Source organism: Diadema antillarum, unplaced genomic scaffold, assembly GCF_040938485.1.
Source record: "Diadema antillarum isolate AM-2024a unplaced genomic scaffold, OU_Dant_1.0 seq00000681_RagTag, whole genome shotgun sequence".
Classification (NCBI taxonomy): Eukaryota; Metazoa; Echinodermata; class Echinoidea; order Diadematoida; family Diadematidae; genus Diadema; species Diadema antillarum.
The window spans coordinates 193,694-212,587 of NW_027271586.1; the positions used below are offsets into that span (position 1 = coordinate 193,694).

The following is an 18,894-nucleotide window of genomic DNA, read 5'->3' on the forward strand; positions in this document are numbered from 1 at the left end:
ATGACCGCCATTTTCTACTACAACTTGCTGAGAAGCCTCAATCGAAGCTTAAACCTCCGGACCTACACGACTGAGAGACCAAGAGAGTCTACAGAAAGAAGTTAGAAGGCTGTTTTCAATCGAACCACAAACAATCACTTGGCCTGAAGAAGTCCACAGGGGTGGACGAAAGCTAGTCAGCAAGTCAGTAAAGGTTGATAGAAGCCTAAATCACCTACTAAACAGCGAAGATAACTGGAAATGCCTCGAGCTAATGACAGATTATTCTGACAGAGAGAGAATGTGTTTGTTCATGAGGTGAATCCGAAGAAACGCGTCGATGAACTAATTCTTTAACCTGTTCGATAACGACAATTTTCAATACCTGGCTGAAGAATAAATTGCGAATCTGCTTTATATAATCCCCCAATCACCATTGCAGAGCATGAGTTCCGCACACGCATCAAGGACTGGTGGTCAACCATAGGAAATATCAAGCGGACCGGATGGTATCAGCGGGCGCGTCCTATAAAGATGCGCGTCACAGCTTGCTATCCCGTTTCACATGATATTCCAGATGTCTATCAACGAGATGACCCTGCTTAAGTGTTGGAAAGAGTCCGTCATTACGCCAGTACCAAAGGACAAAAGACCAACAGTCAACAACGACTGACATCTGTTGTTATGAAGTGTCTGGAAAGAATCGTGCTGCACAATCTCATGGGTCCTCTTCGTGAACACATGGATAGATACCAATTTGCGTTTCAATGTAAGCGATCCGCCATAGACGCGGTGCTCACACTTGCAAATGCATTGTAACAACATACAGACACTTTGGGATGTTTTGCAAATGAAGCTTACGTGGTATTTTCCTCCGCTTTTAATACGATGCAGCTGTATAAACTAATTGAAAAGACTCAAACAGTTGAATGTAAAACCATCCTTGATTGCTTGGATATATGATTTTCTTCATGAGGGAATGCAAAAAGTGAAAGTTAACGATACTATGATGAGTTCCATAGGCGCCGGAAGTGGGGGGGCAGGGGGGGCGGCCGCCCCCCCAATCCAAAAAGTGGGGGGGCAAAACGCATTTTTGCCCCCCCAAAAAGCCCCCCCCCCCAAAAAAAAAAAATAACAATAATAATAAAAATAAATGAATAAACAAAGAAAATAAAATAAATATATATATATATATGAATAAAAGGGAGAAAATATGGCTACAAACGGCAGCTTTTCGACTGTAAAATGTCAAAATTTTCAAGCTCGCTCGCTTCGCTCGCTCGCATTGAATCGTTATGCCATTCTCCTAATGTTGCTGACAGTAATTGCCAGCAGTTGCGCCCGATGCCCCACCTCTTAATTTCCAAAGCGAAAGATAAATATAGCTACAAACGGGAGTTTTGGGACTGTAAAATGTCAAAATTTTCAAGCTCGCTCGCTTCGCTCGCTCGCATTGAATCGTTATGCCATTCTCCTAATGTTGCTGCCAATAATTGCCAGCAGTTGCGCCCGATGCGCCCCCATTTATTTCCAAAGCGAAATATATAGTTACAATTAAAACTCCAGTATTGGAACTGTAGAATATCAAAATTTTCAAGCTCGCTCGCTTCGCTCGCTCGCATTTTATTGTTATGCCATTCACCTTATGTTGCTGACAGTATATAATTTGTCGATCGTTTCACACCGTCATTCCATAATCCATGTAAGGAAAACTTACAATGTTCCTCAATGACTGCGTTGTTGAATGTGTCACATTTCGTAATGTATTGTAGTCCCATTATTGCTCACGCACACACGCACAAGCATACAGACCGTCTAAAATTACTATATGGTTCCCCCCATGTTTCGACCCACCGTACGCCACTTCACATATATATATATATATATATATATATATATATATATGTGTGTGTGTGTGTGTGTGTGTGTGTGTGTGTGTGTGTGTGTGTGTGTGTATGTGTATATTGTGTAACATATGCATGGTCTAATCTTTAGCCCCCTCCAATGTTTGCCCCCCCAATCCAAAACTGCTTCCGGCGCGCCTGATGAGTTCATAGTAAACTCTGGCGCTCTCCAGGGTTGTGTACTGTCACCGAGTCTATTCATTTTGTAATTGCTGTATTTCAAATGATCCCTCAGTGCACATCTTGAAACATGCTGATGATACTGTAACTGTTGGTTTGATTGAACAGAATGAAGAATGACGCATATAGAGAACATATTGCAAATTGTTGATGTCCAGTGCAAAGATAATCGTCCCGTATTGAACTCGTATTGAACGAAGGAAAGGATTTCTTATTTCAGAATGAAGAAAGACCTTGAACCTCACACATCGCCAATTGTATCTAATGGGGATCCGATTGAAATTGTACAAAGTTATAAATATCTCGGCACTAAAATTGATGATCAGTTGAACAGGGAAGAACAAACAAAAGCTGTGACTCTGAAATGCAGTCAGAGATTTTACCTGAAACTGAACTAAAACACTTCAATGTGAATGAAAAAAATCCTTTGGCTTTTTTTTTACACATCAGTATAAATCCAGAGCATAATTACCCATGACAGTGTCGTGTGGTTCAGCAATGCGAAACAAAAGGACTTGGTAAAAGTGCACAGAGTTGTAAAACAGGCGGGAAAAATAACCAAATCAGATTTGATTCAAACAAAGTTTGTAAAGACAAGGTTGTGAAAAAAGCCCAATCCACTGTAGCCGATTATACTCACCCGGCACTCAATGAAGAATACAACATGTTGAGAAGTGGAAGGAGATTAAAATCGATCAGATCAAGAATATTTCGTTGCCTGAACTTTTTTTTTTCCTTATCCCATCCGGTTATCAAATCATTTGTAGAATTTGTTATATGCACTGTGTTTTGGTATCCTCAAGACATGGAAATAAATCACCCTTGTCAATTCAGTGTTGTACGCTCAGTTTCAATGTTATCACACGCTGTACTCACTGTTTATATCTGGCCTTAATAGGATATAAAATATGCATTTTGTTGATGGATTACTGATGATGATGTAAGATGTGTTGAATGATATTTTCTATGTTTTGTAATGTTGACAAATATGATTTTTCTCAAATGGTCTAGATGTCATTGGAATGTTGTTTATGGACATGTAATGTATTGTGCATATATATATATATATTTCTGTTGTGTGTGTGTATATATATCTTTATATGTATATATATATATATATATATATATATATATATATATATTGAAAGCATGTGGGTGAAATGAATATTGTGATAATGATAATGAATAGATTTGTTGAATTGATTAATTTGATTGATAGGGCTTAATTTTTATAGTAATTTACAGGAATGTTGTAATGATGAGGTTGGTGAGAAGGTATGGATTTTTTTTTTGTATAGTTAATGACACTTATTTTTTTCAAAGGTATGTATGCAAAAAAAATGTGATACAGACTGGATTTTTTTTAATTGATTGATTTGATCGACTGATAATGCTGTATGGTTAAGGAAGGTTTTGAAGGCTGTATATATATCAAGCTGTAGGTTGTAGGGAAGATTATAGATTTGTGTAGTTGATGATGTTTATTTATATGCAATATGTTGAGAAGTTGGAGAAGATTGAATCTGACCAGAGTAAGAATATTCGTTTATGTATTTTATTTCATCCGGTGATTACAAATGAATGATTTGGATTTTGCATATTGTACCCCCAAGACACGGAAATAAATCACCCATGTTAGTTTTTTTTTTTGTTGTATTTACAGTTTAAGATAAAGAAATATTAGTAGGTCGAATGTACTTTGAAAATTGATGTTGATATAAGATATGTTATATGTTATTTTTCTGCTTAATAATGTTGTCAAAGCTATGCCTCTCTTATGTCTTATATGTCATTTGAATGTTATTTATGTAATTGTATATTTTATTTTTTTTTTGTTCTGTTAAGAGCATGTGAAAAAAGCAAATTTCCACGATCAAGGAAAATTAAAGAAATGAAATGAAATATAGTAATTATGCCACAACTATAGCATATAATTTCGGATATTTTTTTGAAAAAACACTGCCTTCAACTAAATGAAAAAAAAATGCATCAACACTATGATGTTTAAAAAATGTCAGCAAAGTCATTATGACCTGAAGGACATCACGTTTTACACCACTTAGATTATTTGCACTTCATTACGTCGCTTTTGTCTTCCAAACTTTGCCCGTCCAGTCATATTGTAAACGTTCAATTGTTTCAGAAGTCATCGCACCTCTGTGGGTATTTATCCTCTACACGTATTGTTAAGACAAATTTAGCATATGGGCCTAATACTTAGATTAAGCACTCCAAGAACGTTTTATCGAAAAGCAAAAGGCTTCATTAACGAAAACATGAGGAATGAAATCGAGGAAAAGGCTGTATACTCACTTAAATGACAAAAAGTCCCCTCCCATCCAGGTGCACATGTGCAGACGAATTGATTGATTTGATCGTTGCACGTTCCACCATTTTGGCAGGGGTCACTGCTGCATTCATCGATATCTGGGGATAAGAACAATAGACATCTGAATGGTAAATTATTATAAAGGCAATGAAAAACAAAATGACATTCTTCCACTGTCAATTAAAATGCTACGCAGATATTTTGTGACACTCTTTCTTTCTTTCTTTCTTTCTTTCTTTCTTTCTTTTTCTCACTTTCTTTATACTGCAGATGTGAATTATTTAAGGAAAGCAATCTTTTTATCAAATTTCACATGTTTTCTGATTGTATGCATACACAATAACACTTGTTTCGCTGATCCAAATGACGGTTTGACGTTGGGTTTTGAAATCACGTTTCAATTCCAGACACATCTCACCTTTTCGTTTAATCCACACATCGGAACTACAAGTCAATTACACTCATATTGATACAGAGATAACTGGCGATGACTGGACGAAACATGTGGAATCGTCATTATGAAATTCATCTTATGACGTCATATTGCAGCTCACTATGACAATAAGACGAATTTGAGTTCTCTAGTCATGTGACCGCACTCACCTAATCCACATCGGTCACCCGTGTAGCCTGGGAGACAAATGCAGCTGTACGAATTGACGAGATCTACGCAGGGTGCTCCGTTCAGGCACGGGTTGGAGCTACATTCGTTGTAATCTTTCGAATGCAATGTGACAACAGACAAAGACAAATGAAAACACACTAGTAAACACGGTCAAAGTACCTGCAGGGTATTCTTATAAAGTTTGCTCGACATAAGGTTACTTTCCTCACAAGAGAATTCACGGAGTTTTCCAACACAGAAATGTACTTAATGTTGAAATTGATATCATTTAATAGGCAGATAGTGCGCCGTTAGTGTAAACACTGCTCTCATTGAGGGCCTCTGCATCATTTATGATTACCACAGCATTGTCGCGTACCTGCTCTTATACCCGAGTCAAGATGTGCCAATCGTAATAACTCACAGCCAAACAAAAAATAAAACAAAACAAAACAAAACAGGATATGTTGTTTTATGAATCCAGAACCTCGCTCAACTATATCGCAATGCTCCAATACTTAAGATACTATCTCCGATAGAGTGGAAAAGTATCAGGCCTGGGTGTCAAAATTTCACAAAGGTTTTAAAGAAAACGAGAACACGGCCTCCATGAAATAGAATATCAAAACTATGTTACTGTATCTAGGGGGTGGTTATAAACAAGCCTCTACTGTGTGCTATTATGCGATTCCTACACTATTATTTGCGTGGGCGGATTTTTTTTGGATGAATAATGTTGCTGCTGCTTTAATGCCTGATGTTGAAATAAACTCACTTCAATTCAATCAAATTAAATTAAATTAAATTAAATTCAATTCAATTCAATTCAATTCAATTCAATTCAATTCAATTCAGTTCAATTAAATTCAATTAAATTCAGTTCAATTCAATTCAATTCAGTTCAATTCAGTTCAATTCAGTTCAATTCAATTCAATTCAAAATATTAGTCAGTCAATCACGTGATGACTTACCTATATCACAATTGTCCCCGAGCCAGCCCGAGTCACACGCACATGTATATCCATTGATCCCATCTGTACAGGTTCCTCCATTTGCGCAAGGGTTGCTACTGCATTCGTTAGTGTCTGGATGGACAAGCGTGATAATAATGTCATTATACTGTATATCAAAAGAGAAGTGATATCCTCTTACAGTTCAGTTCAATTCCAGTTCAGTTTATTTCAGCATTTTGATTTAGATACAATATGTAACAGAATTCAGCTGACTGTTTATGAATCGTTTCATTACACGCTATGGAGTTGATATAATCGTATATAATGTAGGAAAACATATGAATTTTAAATAAAAATAAAACAAAGCAATGTCTAACTGATGATGTACTATCCGGGAGGGTACGTTTCGAGGTGATGTTTTGAGAGGAAAAAATGTATGTTTGTATTCATACCCGCTTTCATTTTTTTATCGTCCCAAAGGATTATTTTCTCAACATCGAAGCTCCTCAACGGTAAATGAAAGTCATAATATAACCTTTAACACTTTTAGAAAAATATTACATCCTAAATTCATATAGATACATAGGGCCTACATTTTATAAATTTGTCAAGCATTTCTAATTTCAAGTTTAGCAATGAGGTGGACAACTTGATAGTACTATTTTGCTTAATCATAATCATGGAACCAACGGAGGCGTCCATTGGTGGCAAAGCATCTTTGAATTTAAAATGACTGCCCATCCAGAGCGCCGAATGTTCGACTTACTTATTTCACAGTTGTCTCCTTCCCATCCCGGCGTACACTGGCAGGTGTAATCAAAAGTCCCGTCGAAGCACTGGCCACCATTCTGGCACGGGTCTGACGCACAGGAATCCAGATCTGTAGGGAAGGAAACGATAATCCGTGGACACGTCTCTTCAGAACTTGCCTCTGATTACTTTGTATTATCTCTACCCATCTTTCTTCAATTTCTGAACTTTGATAGTCCTTGCTTCATATATTTTACAAACAGAGTCATTTTGTCGCTATATATACAATCATAATGTACATATACTTTTGTATATTCATCTATATACATATATACGTCAGTGTATTACACAAGCAGGACAAGGATAGCGAAAGAAAGATCCGAGTCGTCATATATAATCAGCGAACGATAACACGAAAAGAAATCATCAGAGTAAAAGACAAAAATACTGAGAAGCTAGGATCTTATTGTCAGCTTCAAAAGAGACAAAATGGGACCCGACTAAAAAAAAACCCATTTGCCCCAAACAATACTGACATAGAATCAGACCATAATCAATCTTAAACCAATCAAATATTATCATTTACATCATCATTACATTATCATTATAAATGTTAGCATTACCTGTGATATACTCGATTAAGAATCCCTGCTCCTCGTTGTTAATGTCGCTATTGAAGATGAACCAAGCCTGTCGGTCCGGAATGACGATCTCCAGGGGAAGTGAGAGGTTGTTTCCGGTTAGCTGGACCTCGCCCTGCCCGTAATCAGGCCGGCCTCCTCCTCCTATCTCGAGGAAATCCTTGTTTGTCTCAAGGCTGAACGTTGTGATGGTGAACTTGATGTTCTGCGCGTTGACGACACGGATCTGGTAGACGCAGACCTGCCGCGACTCGTAGTTTCCCGGGTAATTTGGCGAGCCAATAATCCCGGAGTCGGCTTCGTAGTTACCACCACACAGAGTGTCTCCTGGCAATATCAACAGAGATTTTATACCAAGTTACACAATATCAGTGAAATTTTGACTTAAAGCCGATATTTCTAGCGTTGGTTCAGCGCGAATGAAACAACGAAGATTAAATGGCATATACAAATTGTAGGCATACAATAATCTACGAGCGCCAGCTTGACGCAATTCAAATTTTATATTACTCTCTGATTTTTATTTATTCTTTTTTATTGGAAATAGGTCTATAAGATTGTGGTCAGGGGCAAATAAAAAATTAGAGTGAGAAAAAATGACTTCTACACATGTAAATCTATTAGATTGTGATTTTCAACCTAATTTTGGATTTGTCACTCATGTCAATCTAAAGAACTGAGATGATACAATGTGTATGTTTACAAATGCTGTAATATCCGGAAAGGAAAGGTACAGTATATTGTCCAGATTCTGAGATTTATAAAGTAAATTATTCAGAATAATTTTTGTCTGTTATTATCTTTGTTCCCATTAATCAGAGCTGGTGGTGATAAAAAAAAATATATCTCCGTCTTGAAATCACAGTACAGGTAAATGCAACAAATGAACATACTGTAGATAACCCTATGTACATGTACATCACTCACAATTGCTCATTACTGCATGTCGCTACCTACCCATAATTCAGATGATAAGATTAAACTTATCATTCCTATGTTTCCGAATCTATACATTGCAGAATCTACAACATTTCAGTTAACCTACCCACAAATGTGTTGCCGCATGTCGTTCCCGTGGAACCGAGTTGGCAAATGCAAACGTAGTGATCCGACCCCTCCCTGCACGCGGCGCCGTTCTGGCATGGGTTGCTGTTGCATTCTGTGGATTGAAATTAGAGACAGAAGTGATGTGCACAATGTTTTTACCATTCAGCCGTCGTCCTACTTATATCAGCACGAGCTGCATGCACAATTCCTACGTATGTGTACATGTGTATGTAAATAACTTTGTGCACAGCAGTATCTGTATAATGTATTTCAAATTCAAATTTGGGCACACACAGCGAGAGGACTGATGATTTACATGTACAAAGGGTACATTGCTTATGAAGGCAAAGATTCTCCATCGTACGTACATGTTGTACGATATACATGTCAATGGTAAAAAGATTTTGGTTTGATGAAACATATTCTACATTAATGTTCAATGTGTACAAATACATACATTGTACATGTGCATGTACATTTGTACACCTATATGTACATGTACAGTTGTACACATTGTTTGTATGTTATTTTTAAAAAGGAGGGGGGGGGGGGACACATGAGGGCTGGTTTACCTGAATAAAAGACACCAATGGACTACAGTTATACTTTGTGGCATGGGATGAATCACTGATTCAATGCAACAACCACTAGCCGCTAGGCATATGCAAAACGAACAAAGAAACAAACAAATGTATAATATTTTTCAACGAAGTGTCCAAGCGGAGCTACAACCACATGGATTTCCCCTTGGGTTCACAAAAAGAAACTGTACTAAATTACACTACTGATTTTTTTTTTTTTTCAATTCGACAGATTAAAAAGGAAAAGAATAAAATTGCAAACCAGTTTTTGGTTGAGGCGAGTGCCGCGAATAGATGCAAAAAGTTCCCATCCAAGTGCATCATAGCAATAGGGCACCTACAAATTGTACATTGTAATTGTTTTGCACCATACTACAATGTATTATGCCATCTTTAACTGCATACACACCAAATGAAAGAAGAGGTGCGCATCTTTCAATTGATGTACATTGTACATCTCATGAAGCAAATTTATGATTTTGATAGCAAAAAGTTGCAATCAAACTCAGTTTCGTTTTTTTTTTTTCTAGGACACGCTGTATACATGTACATACAATGTAATACATCGTTGTATAGCTACACGTTGTATTATATTGGTCGTCTTTTAAAACATATTTGGTCCTTTGTAGATGGATTATGATTTTCACAAAAGTGTCTGCAGTTGGAGTTCACTCGCTCGAGGGGCTTTACATTATTTAGATCCAGCGAGGATTCTATTGTGGTAATGTGTTCGCCTGTTGCCAATGGAAACGCACCATCAACACGGGGCTACTGCTAAGCCATTAACACACGTGTATACTCCCGTGTCCTTGTACGTTATTGTATATGTGTTTGTGTAGTGCGGTAAATTTGAGGCATAGAACAACGCGTTGTTTGGTTTGATTTCTCCGATACAATGGATGTCCGTGATGCGCGTCAGTGTGTCGTAGACAAAAAGCAATAAACTCTGGATGGAAGGCTCTCATTACATGCAAAATGATCCAGGACTGCGAGCGGTCACGGTCAACGCGCATGTCATTACCGACATATCAATAGATGGAAAAAAAAAGGAGAAAAATGGCAATTGATCTTACCGATTTAGGCGATCAAACTAAATATACAGTAAACAAGGTGTGTGTGTGTGTGTGTGTGTGCGACTACTCAGTGGGGCGTTTGATTATTTCTCCCTTATTTTATTACATTCTCCTCTTGTAATTGTTTTCATTTATTTGGGTGTCATTTTCTGGTTTTTTTTTTGCGATTTGTATTAAACATGCATCTCGGGAATGAAACGATATGACGGATCAGCGGACAGAACTATCACATGTATATAGGCCTAACACAGTTGTGATTGATTCACTTTCATCCACGATGTACACTAGGCCCTGCTACATTACATGTTTACATTTGTATATGTAGTATCATGTATTAAGATAAGATTATCAAATACACACTATCGTAAAAGAACATTTCATACCCTGTCACATTGTTTTATGAAATGACGAGTGAAGTTTATGATGCATGTACACCCCACATACATGTAATGTACAAGTACATGTATATAGGGAAAACACCTAAAACCACACCTTTCCTTAGGTGAATTTCGACGATAGTTGAAAAAAAAAAACTTTAAAATATGATAGAATCAATTTGCGGACTTTTTAAAATAAACATTGCGACAAAAAGAAAATGAATGACACAATACAATTTAATTGTTTATCGAGATTTTCTTTCAATTGGCTCTAATGATGATGGAAATACAAAGATGATAATGTTACAATTTCCATCATCATCATAATTATCATTTTCTTGCGCGTAGAACAAAATACGGTCTTTATCTTCTTTCATCAAATGCACAGATTTTCGCAGGCGCAGTAACGGGAAGTAATGTGGGCATGTTAGATATCGAGCGTTTGCAAATAACGGTTACACATTGTAGCTCCATCTTCTGATCTGCACTTGTATAGATGTTTATGCAGACTGTCAGGTATAGTCAGACACTCTACACTCTACATCGTTAGTGTTAAATTCGAGCAACATACAGTATACACTTAATACGCTGTCAGTCTTTACACATTGTACACTACTGTAGTATAATCATACTTTATCAAACTGTCAAGTGTTTTTAAGTTCGGAGTGTTTGCATATGGTACAATGTGTGTTGCTACACTGTAGATTCGGAGATATAGATAACAACTGTACTTGACATACATGTATTTCACACATGGATACAGCTGTATGTAACATACATTTGTACAGTATCACATTCTTGACCCAACACATACTGTACCGTACAACGTACATTATACTAATCTACCAACCCATCATTTTCAATGGATCTAGCGTCTTTGGTTGAAAGATCTTCTGATGTAACTTACAAGTGCACATGTAATGTATGCTGTACTACAAGTGTACGCGCACTTGCCCCAACCTTGGTTACCTCATCAGAAGACCTTAAGAAGGATAGTGATGGGGGATCAATTATTTTTATTGGGGTAATTACAAGTGTAGGTCCAGTACGTACCCACGGACCCAGACACCCACACATGCGCATAATATGACCACGCAATCGATTATGTTATTATTACGATGCCATCCATCACCGAAAGGGAACGCCCTGCTACCTGAGGCCGCCTTAATGAGCGCCACCCAATGAAGTCACACGCACACAGCGTTTTGGGAGCATCCTGATTCAATGAAAAGACAGGTGGCTCATTGAATGACGTATGACGCAATGAATAGACCAATGGAAGCCATTGAAATTCGCTTCTTCGAATCATTGTGGCGAACAAAAATGCATTCGCCGAAACAACGAAAATGTATCAGGAAAGAGATGAGCCGCATTGCCGTATCAATAGAGACGAACATTGCAAGTAGGAGGAAGATGGAATGCCTACGTGTATAGGACCTACAGTATATACACATGTGCACAGTCATGTAACTTTGCCCTCAAATACCATGTACTGAGTATATTGAGTAGTATTGAAGATTACAATGTACAACGTATGTCCCTTTCCCCCATTCTTTAAATTGTACATGTAGATTTTTCATGTACTACTCATGAGAATGATTATGGTATTATTTTTTTTTCTTATGTGCACATTATCTCAATGAAATTCCGATGTGTTCTTGATAGTCAACAATCGATGAACTGATGCTACCTGTGTATTATATACTCGATGTAAATATTCACACTGTACGAAGTTCATTATACACTGTACGTCGAGGTACAAGTTTGCTCATTTGTAGGGCAATTTGTCAATCAGTTGCTATAAAAAAATCTCGACGGAAGAATTCAATGAATTGAATAATGTATATACAATGTATGGTCGATAAACACATGATACATGCATGTACAGTAATATAAATATGATAATTCACCAACAAAAGTTGTACATTTTAGTAGTGTAGTGTGGTATATCTTTGATATACAGTTGTACATGTACAGCTGTAACTTCTGTTGACAAAAAAAAATATACATATATATGTATATATTGTATATACAATTATTATGATAACCACATGATAATACGATTCCGCACTACCATTTTGTGAGTACTTTTGATACTCCCTAATTATCTTTGGCAGGTGAAAGAAACTGACATTCTTTGTCATTTACTGGGCACCGTTTCAGTGAAAGTTGTCAATATCTGACAATCACCATGGTAACATCCAGTTACCAGAGCTTCTCAGCCAAACGAAACCACAGATTTCACTGAAATTGTCAGAGACCGACAACTTGTCAGGGCTGATAACTTTCATTAAACGGTGTCCAGGTGTATTACACTCTTTCTATTTTTTTTAATATCATGGTAATACTGTACATGTGGACCTACAGATCGAGTGCACATGTGCCACGTATTGTAATCATTATTGTTGTAACGTCTGCACATCACCCCCCCCCCCAAAAAAAAAAAAAAAAAATCTCTGTACACATTGTACAACATGCATCGAACATATTGAATCTCGATATGTAAAGGGCTTTTTACACTTGTGTTTCTTAACCCCGGACTTTCTCTGACCCAGGACTATCGTTAGTCCCGTACCAATTTTTTCAGCTTTTTACACTCGCCAATTAGTCCCGTACTATCTCTTGTCCGGGGCTAAGGAGAAAACTGACCTTTTTACACTCGTATTTCTTAGCCCCGGACTTTCCAAACCACATGAATATTCATAATTACGCTGTGTACTGTACACGTACACGCACGTACCGGCAGCACTCGATTACCTCGTTTCTGATTGGTCAGTGAGGGTCGGACTTCGTCTCCGTCGCTTAGCCCAGGATTATTTGTTCGTTCTGTTTACACTCACTTGCTTGGCACCGCAATTGCGGTGCTAACCCCTGCTATTTTGCAGGGCCAGATAGTACCGTACTATCGGTGGGGCTAGCCCACTTTGGCAAAAACGAGTGTAAACAGAAAGTGGGCTAAGGATAGTCCCGTACCAACGGTGGGGCTAAGGCCCCCCCCCCCCCCCCTTAGCCCCACCGTTGGTCCGGGGCTAAGCAAAATTTTACAAGTGTAAAAAGCCCTTTAATTGATTTGTGGAATCTACATGTATACGAATGCGGAATTAAGTTTACGTACACTTGTACACATGTTTGTACATTGCATGTACAATTTGTACACCGTGTACACAGAGTGCATTACCAATAATACATGTACAATTATGAGCGTAAATTTTTTTCTTTCTCTGTCTTTTTGAATACCCCACAGTCTGCATCGTGTCTGAATATCTTCCATCGCTGTCAGTCACGATCACTACACTTTATCTGTATCATTATTGATATGATAACCATTGTTGACATTTGACAACAATTTCTGGATAGTCACACTGTGTAGACATAAATTACAAGGTTGTAATCTTTGTAGACAAGGTGCGGTGACTTGCCGCTCGACATTTCAGAAAGCAGAGGATTACATTGTACTTGTACAGTGTACTTTCATTTGAAGAGAAGATTTCGTCCTTATGAAAAAGAAAAAAAAATATCACAAGCGACACGCCGCTTCCTCGAACCGTCTACACATTTTACTGAAGCCAGTGCACGCCCTAGGATGAGTCGCGATTGATTCGAATCAATCCTCAAAATCAATCCTATCGATTTCACCTTACAGAGGAATACAGATAATAATAATAATAATATCAATAATATAATAATAATAATAATAATAATAATAATAATGATAATAATAATAATGATAATAACAATAATAGTACTAATAGTAATACTAATGATTATAACACTGCTACTACACCGTAATAATAATAATGATAACAATAATAATACAATGTACAAATGTACACTGTATATCGGCCATTTTACATGTACATTGTACTGTGTACTTGTAGGTTGCCATGAAATTTGCAATTGACAATCAGTCATTCTTGACGACCCATATAATCTAATAGTCTCGTGTACATGTATATATGTATGTATGTACACATTTATATGTTTGTACAATGTACCATTAAACTTGTATGACTGGGCTTTCTGATAGATGAGACATGAATCCTTACAATAAAAGTACGTGTGTTACTGGAATTTAGATTTGTAATAAGAAGACACCAAAGTTACATTGTAGATATACAATTATTGTACAATGTACATGTACACTGGTAGGTATATTTGTGTGTGTGTGTGTGTGTGTGTGTGTGTGTGTGTGTGTGTGTGTGTGTCATGATTTATGCATTGTTCAAGGTTAATACAATTCGTTCACATTGATCGCAATTTCATTTTGATCCTAATCTCAGGACGCACATTTTGTAATTAATCCCAAGTGGACATCAATTGCAACTTTTATTAGATTTGAAATTGATATCGATCTCATTGTTTTCATAAGTTAGAGCCAGGGTTCATAGTGAGGACTTATACTTGTTGTGACACCTTGATAATGGACATACACTGTATACATTGCAAACGTCTTAACGCTTTATACATGTACATTGTACGTGTTATACAAATGTGTCTGATTTGATTTCTCCTTTTTTTTTTCTTCTTTTTTCTTTTTTTTTTCTTTTTTTTTTGGGGGGGGGGGGTAAAAAGTTTGATACACCCTGCACTAGAATTGCCCGATTAAAATTAATCAGATTTCCTATGTTTCATTGACTCCAAACAACAATAACCGTACGGCCCATCCTTAAAGGGTAAAGTATAAAATCCACTCATCACTCTTCTTAAACAGGTTTGAGTGTACTGTACATGAAGGATTAAAAAAGAATCTTTGAAATATTTTGTAAGTGCACAATCATAATAAACTCATCGTATCAAGTTGTATTGAACAAACTGATTGCAAGCCCCCCCCCCCCGTCCCAGCTCCGAAAAAGATGATAATCAATATCAAATCCTGTGTTAATCTTAATCAAATTCTAAAAAAAAAAGAAACATACATATGTGTGCACTTAGAATGAAGATGAAAGAAAAGAAGAAGGAGAAGAGGAAAGAAAGAAACGGAGGAAGAAAGAAGAAAGAAACAGAGGAAGAAAGAAAGAAAGAAAAGGAAGAGAGAGAAAAAAAACCCCGATACCTATTCAAATGCACATGAGGAGGTGTAGGGACACAGACGGGAAAATGAACCGCTGGACTGGGTTTTAGATGCAGACAAAGGTCTCACATGGTCGAAGCCTGTGTAAGGACCGGGCTGGCATTTAAATGATGCGACTTAAACATGGCGCAGAATTCCGGCCTCATGATAGCGAAACCAACGTACACTTACCTCCAACTGCCAGTGCTCCAACTACAAGAGTGGACATCAGCAGAAATAGAACTGGTAAATTCCTTAACTCCATGTTCATCTGTGATGACGGATAAAGCTGAGATGATGGTAAACACGACGAAGGCAAACACAGTGCTCAGCAGTGCAGATCAGCCCAAACGGGCAAATATACCATAACCAAAACACCTGTAAAACGTCAAAAGCGTGTCTTTTCCCTCCTAAACACTACGAAAGGGAAGCTTTCGATGGTGACGCTGATGTAATCATTTGGATATGTCCGTAGTAAGCAAAATCAACACGGGTTGGAGGATCTCGCCTTATACTCCATGTTGCAATTAAAAGGTAACGGACGGGATTACAAGTGCAATGGCTGTTGTAAAACCTTTCTTACAACACAGCTGAGCTAGAGGGGTTGTGTAAAAACCATAAGGGGGCTGAGATGCAATGCTTGGGTAACCCAAAATCAAGCTGACATTACGGGAACGTCTGTGTGAAACGATGCCATTCAAATTCGCTCACTAGGGACGCCGTGCACTAGCAACGGCAGTGGCATCCGTTCGTACGTAACGCCATTGTGCGCTGGAGCGTGCGGTAATCCTTTTCGGAGACAGCGAGGCATGAGGACTCGTCATCCAATTGGACCCCTCCCTGGCATTGAAATAGCTCATTAAAGGGATGTACACAGTGGGAAGGGGAGAGATGGAGAATGATCTCTACTCTATTGTTATGCAAATCAGGCTTCTGCCATTAGGTGACGAGCGCAGCGGTGTGGTATTCAGACGAATTTTAATGAACGTCCGTGAGAACAGATCACTCTAGATGTTTCTCTACACCATTTGAAGTCGGCTCATAAACTCAGTATAGAAACAGTGGGATATTACAAAATAGACATTTAACGTGATTTCTGATTTCATTACCTTCCTGTTACATATCAGTTATTGTTTGGTGTATGGCGGAAGACTGTGGCAATAAAAATCCACTTATGGGCAAGCTCATGATATATAATACAAGGTGTCTGTAAGCATAACTGCATAGTCGCGCTACAGTTTGATTGTAATAATGAATAATTATGATGGTGACATAATGTTATTTGTCATTCCATAGATTCTACAAAAGTATGATATATCAAAGGCACCTAGAGACATGGTATCCAAGATGTTATGATTAGTGCTGCTTACTTACAAACTCTCTCAATTCCAAACTCTCTTCCCCGGTTATGGTTGCATGGGTTAAGTGGCCACGCCCATGTGAGTGATTCATGCTGTTACCCCACGGAGGGATGATTAGCTCTCTAAAGGTTCTAAAAGGGAGCGGCTGGTCTAAGTACAATAAGCATTATCCACAAGATACCCCCTCAACTATCAATACTGTGACACCCTTTATAGATTATAGGGAACGACTGAGATCAAAGCGATAACCATTGTAGCATCGATGTTACCATTTCAAGCATTGTTGATTCTCTGGAACAATTTCTTCCGCCATAAATCGAATTCAGTGGCTTTGATTCACTTTATCTTGTTCACCAAATCAGAAAACATAGATACACACGCACACACAGACACCGACATCAGTATACATTTGTATGCATATCAGTTAAACAACAATAACAGTTTGACAGAATGACAGATATCTGTAGAGGTGTACATGCAGGTACACGTTAGTGCCATAGGCAGCAGTAAGAAAGTACATGGAAATGGCTCGTTTTGTTACCACTAAAATATAAAACCTTCTTTCAATTACAAATAATTATTTATAATACTTTTATATACCAAATTAATCCCATCTCTCTCTCTCTCTCTCTCTCTCTATATATATATATATATATATATATATATGGAGAGAGAGAGAGATTCACTTACAGCAGTAGTAATTGATCAATGAATTAATCAAAATGATTAACTAATTAATTAAGTAAGTAAGTAAGTAAATAAATACTATATAGTTCCACTGTTTTGAACCAAAATCTTCTTACGCTCCGAGCAGATGTATGATTTGTTATTTATATAACATGAACTTGCAAACAGACTCCTGTCAACATCTTAATGACTGGTTAAGGATTGTTCCGCACACACTGGTCAGCTGCTGGTAACAGCTTGCAATATCAGGGTTTATCATCTGCGAAGTCGACATATAACTGTGTGCGATTATAACCACTAAAAGTGTGGGCAATCGGGTATATACATACGAAAAATCACAAATAATGATTTGGGTTTCTTATCATATTTCACAGTCATCCGACTGTTTAATTATAATTTCAAAGCATTAAGGAATACTTCCTTTCGGAAAATATACATAGATTCAGTGAGAGAATCATAACAGGATGCATAACAGATATATAGGTGACCTGTATTAGTACACCGCAAATAAATGTGCCGAGAGGAGACAAAATAATATGAATAGGAAAAATGGAACATGATTATGAATAAATCACTCGTCGCACATTTGGAGTTGACATGATAATACAATAGTGTAGTACCATAAACAAGCAAATCATGGTATAGTGGATAAGACTCCCGACTCCCGATCGGAGGACCCGAGTTCGAATCCCGCCCAATGCTTTCGTCCTTGGACAAGATGTTTTACCCACTGTGTCCCTCTCGACCCAGGTGTATAAATGGGTACCTGGCAACGCTAGGGTAATAATAATAGCACGGCCCTCTGGTAGAACAGTGGCAACACTGAAGAGGCTACCCTGGGTAAATAAGACCTTATCATTATTATTATTATTATTATGGTTCGCAAGGGTATACACCATAAATATTGAGTAACATCCACCATGTCCACACATTATCAAAATGTGTGCTCAATTAAATATAAAATCTCGAATCTTTCATCTTGCACCCCAAAATTGTTATGTGTCATAGCTTTCGTTTGTAAATCGAAAAAAAAAAATAGTACATCATGTTTTGTTTGTTTTCCGACTCGGTTGAATTTAGATCCAATTTCCTTTTTTCACAGAAAATGTACAAACTGTATAATGTCCTCACCTTTGGGAGAAAGGTTTCTTGCTTGTGACAATTTCTATTTTATTCTTTATTGGATAGTAAGCACTTTAATTTCCATGTTAGAAGGCCAAATACCACATGATATATGAAGAATATAGTGCCATACCAGGGCATGTCAACTTCATCTAATTTTTCTTTTAGTTGTAAACATTATTATTTCTGAAATGTTTACTTGTTATATCATAAAGGGTCTATAGAAACATCGATATGACAACATTATACTTGACA

At 37.4% G+C, this 18,894-nt stretch overlaps 1 pseudogene; it reads right to left on the reverse strand.

Moving 5' to 3' along the window:
• LOC139737085 (uncharacterized) overlaps positions 1–18,894 on the reverse strand; it is an 80,541-nt pseudogene that overhangs the window by 41,882 nt on the left and 19,765 nt on the right.